Below are 4527 nucleotides of genomic sequence, written 5' to 3' on the forward strand. Positions count from 1 at the left end.
GGCCAAAGAACATGGTATTGAGTGGGTATATCATATTCCATATCATGCACCAGCCTCTGGGAAAATTGAAAGGTACAATGGTTTGCTAAAAACTACACTAAAGGCACTTGGTGGTGGAACCTTTAAAAACTGGGATTCACATTTAGCAAAAGCCACGTGGTTGGTCAACACCAGGGGATCAACCAATCGAGCCGGGCCTGCCCAATCAGAAATTCTACGGACTGTAGAAGGAGATAAAGTCCCTGTAGTACACACGAAAAACATGTTAGGAAAGGCAGTCTGGGTTCCTCCTGCCTCAGGCAAAGGCAAACCCATTCACGGGATTGTTTTTGCCCAGGGACCTGGCAGCACCTGGTGGGTGATGCTTAAGGATGGAGAAGTTTGGTGTGGACCTCAAGGGGATTTGAGTTTGGGTGAAAATATTCAATACTGAACTGCAGGATGTGAATTGCCATACTAACAGTATTTAATAAGTGTCTTTCAGATCAAAACAGTGATGATGAAACCAGAGCTGGCTTCTTCGAGTGGCGCCTGACAAATTCCTCGAAGTTGATGTCTTTAACCCACAAACAGTGGTCATGAGATGCACTTGTACCATTTTTCCTGCCCTGGGAGACTGTTGTGACAAAATGAACTTAATGAACCTTTTCAAAGGATGGTCCACTGATTAATTACTCCTGTGTATATATGTATATATATATATATAGTAGTAGTGATTAATTAGATTGTATTGATAGATTGTATTGATAAGGTTTAAGTATTCAGTGAATGGCATATTATAAGGGGTGGAATGTCCTGGTTTTGTTAAAAACAAGTTTCTCTTTCAGTGAATTTTGCCTGTCAGCTAAAGCCTTCATATTAACTGCATTTTCCTGGAGAACCAGACCCATGTTTTGGTAAACCTAGCAATGGAATGCAAACTTATTGATAAGCATGGATGGACATCTCGCGAGAGGGGTAACGAGAAACAAGTGACTAAGAAACTGACCAACTGTGTGTAACATTCCATTCACGTGAATACTTCATATAAAAGTGGGAGATCACGAGGATCTCGTCCCTTTTTCCTTATGGCGACATTAAGAGAGGACCTTGCGAGTCGTCCCTGAGAACTGAGGCCTAGTGACAGACTGAATCCAGCTCCGCTTGGCTGCAGAGTCCAGTCCAGGACTTTGGTTGCCGGCTCTGCAGTTGCTGAGACTTTCAAGACTGGTTTTGTATATTTTGTATTATTTTCTCTATTCTTATTAGTAGCATTAGTAAAATACCTTTAATTTTTCCAACTCTCTTCTCTCTGTCCTTCTTTCCCTCCCGATCGCCTGTCCTTAGCGGGAAGGGGGGGAGAGGGAGGGGCAAAACGGGGGAACTGGGGGGGAGAGGAGGTTAACAATACATCTGCCAGGGTTTTATTGTCACCCCGCAATCTAAACCCTCGACAAAGCTTTATCAGGATTTCAACAATGTTGAGAGGGATTTGAAAAGTTTCAATGGGAATGGGAAGAATTGGGACAAAAATTGGAAAATTTTGAAGGGACTTTGAAAAAATTTCAAGTGGAATTTTAGAGATTTTGATGTGAAAGTTTCAAAATTTTGTCGGGGATTTGGAAAATTTCCTGAGAATTTCCAAAGTTTCCCTGGGATTTCCAACATTTTGAAGGGAACTCCAAACATGTCAACATTGATTTTAAGAATCTCCACTGGAGTTTTAGAGATTTTGACGTGAAAGTGTCACCATTTTGTCGGGGATTTGGAAAATTTCCTGAGAATTTCAAAAGTTTCACCGGGATTTCCCAAATTTTGAAGGGAACTGATCGGAGCCAGCCCAGCGAGAGCCGGAGCCGGCAGGGTTCAACCGACCACGAGGTTCAGCCGAGATCAGGAAGCTCAGAGGGAAACGTACAGGGACAGCGTGATTCCCGGCGGGTCCCGATCGCCAAAGCCCCGGCAGCCATTGCGAGAGAGCGGCTGACGTGGCGGGGGCGTTCCCACGGTGACGGCGACCACACCCCCTCCCCTTGCCTTGAAAAAGCCTTTGGGAGGGCAGCGACTAGTCACCAGGTGCAGGGAGGAGCAACCAGCTTGTGTAGCGGGTGAGTCCCACCCACACTGTGCTGCAGCAGCAGGTGTGGTAGCTTGTGCAGCAGGGTGCAGAGAGCACTTGTTGCTTGTCAGCCCCTCTAGCTTATTGCCAGCGCCCCAGACTGCTGACGACCATGGGCGTCTCCAGGAGGAGAGCTTGTCTCTAACAGACTGTGGCTACGCAGACTGAGGCTCTGTCCCGAACGGTGGCTGTTCAGGTCTCTGCAGGGAGTGCCAGAGCCTGCTGCTGGGGGAGGGAGGCCAGCACTCCACCTGTGTGAGGTGTGAGCAGGTGCAAGACCTGCTCGACGTGGTCGTCAAACTTAAGGAGGAGGTTGAGACACTGAGGACCATCAGGGAGTGCGAAAGGGAGATCGACTGGTGGAGTAACACCCTGATGTGCCAGTCGGAAAGGTCCCAGGGAGGTACCCCCCAAAAGGAGATGGACCTCCTGCCCTCTCGGATAGAGGCAATTTTGACGTGAAACTGTAAACATGTTGAGGTAGATTTGGAAAATTCTAGAGAGAATTTTAAAAGCTTCAACAGGATATCAACAACGTTGAGAGGGATTTGAAAAGTTTCATTGGGAATGGGAAGAATTGGGACGAAAATTGGAAAATTCTGAAGGGACTTGGAAAAATTTCAACTGGAATTTTAGCAATTTTGACGTGAAATTGTAAACATGTTGAGGTGGATTTGGAAAATTCTAGAGGGAAGTTTCAAACATTCAACAGGATTCCAACAATGTTGAGAGGGATTTGAAAAGTTTCAATGGGAATGGGAAGAATTGGGATGAAAATTGGAAAATTTTGAAGGGACTTTGAAAAAATTTCAACTGGAATTTTAGCAATTTTGACGTGAAATTGTAAACATGTTGAGGTGGATTTGGAAAATTCTAGAGAGAATTTTAAAAGCTTCATCAGAGTTTCAACAATGTTGAGAGGGATTTGAAAAGTTTCAATGGGAATGTGAAGAATTGGGACAAAAATTGGAAAATTTTTAAGGGACTTTGAAAAAATTTCAACTGGAATTTTAGCAATTCTGACGTGAAATTGTAAACATGTTGAGGTGGATTTGGAAAATTCTAGAGAGAATTTTAAAGCTTCAACGGGATTTCAACAATGTTGAGAGGGATTTGAAAAGTTTCAATGGGAATGGGAAGAATTGGGACGAATATTGGAAAATTTTTCAGGGATTTGAAAAAATTTCAACTGGAATTTTAGCAAGTTTGACGTGAAATTGTAAACATGTTGAGGTGGATTTGGAACATTCTAGAGAGAATTTTAAAACCTTCAACAGAGTTTCAACCATTTTGAGAGGGATTTGAAAAGTTTCAATGGGAATGGGAAGAATTGGGACGAAAATTGGAGAATTTTTCAGGGACTTTGAAAAACATTCAACTGGAATTTTAGCAATTTTGATGTGAAATTGTAAACATGTTGAGGTGGATTTGGAAAATTCTAGAGAGAATTTTAAAAGATTCATCTAGGTTTCAACAATGTTGAGAGGGATTTGAAAAGTTTCAATGGCAATGTGAAGAATTGGGACGAAAATTGGAAAATTTTTCAGGGACTTTGAAAAAATTTCAACTGGAATTTTAGCAATTTTGACGTGAAATTGTAAACATGTTGAGGTGGATTTGGAACATTCTAGAGAGAATTTTAAAGCTTCAACAGAATTTCAACAATGTTGAGAGGGATTTGAAAAGTTTCAATGGGAATGTGAAGTATTCGGACGGAAATTGGAAAGTTTTTCAGGGACCTTGAAAAAATTTCAACTGGAATTTTAGCAATTTTGACGTGAAATTGTAAACATGTTGAAGTGGATTTTGAAAATTCCAGAGAGAAGTTTCAAACTTTCAACAGGATTTCATCAATGTTGAGAGGGATTTGAAAAGTTTCTATGGGAATGGGAAGAATTGGGAAGAAGATTGGATAATTTTTCAGGGACTTTGAAATAATTTCAACTGGAATTTTAGCCATTTTGACGTGAAATTGTAAACATGTGGACATGGATTTTGAAAATTCTAGAGAGAATTTTAAAAGCTTTAACAGGATTTCAACAATGTTGAGAGGGATTTGAAAAGTTTCAATGGGAATGGGAAGAATTGGGACGAAAATTGGAAAGTTTTTCAGGGACTTTGAAAAAATTTCAACTGGAATTTTAGCAATTTTCACGTGAAATTGTAAACATGTTGAGGTAGATTTTGAAAATTCTAGAGACAATTTTAAAAGCTTCAACATAATTTCAACAATGTTGAGAGGGATTTGAAAAGTTTCAATGGGAATGGGAAGAATTGGGACGAAAATTGGAAAATTTTGAAGGGACTTTGAAAAAATTTCAAGTGGAATTTTAGAGATTTTGATGTGAAAGTTTCAAAATTTTGTCGGGGATTTGGAAAATTTCCTGAGAATTTCCAAAGTTTCCCCGGGATTTCCAACATTTTGAAGG

The sequence above is a fragment of the Streptopelia decaocto genome (genome assembly GCF_964273445.1).
Source record: "Streptopelia decaocto genome assembly, contig: HAP1_SCAFFOLD_75, whole genome shotgun sequence".
Taxonomy (NCBI): domain Eukaryota; kingdom Metazoa; phylum Chordata; class Aves; order Columbiformes; family Columbidae; genus Streptopelia; species Streptopelia decaocto.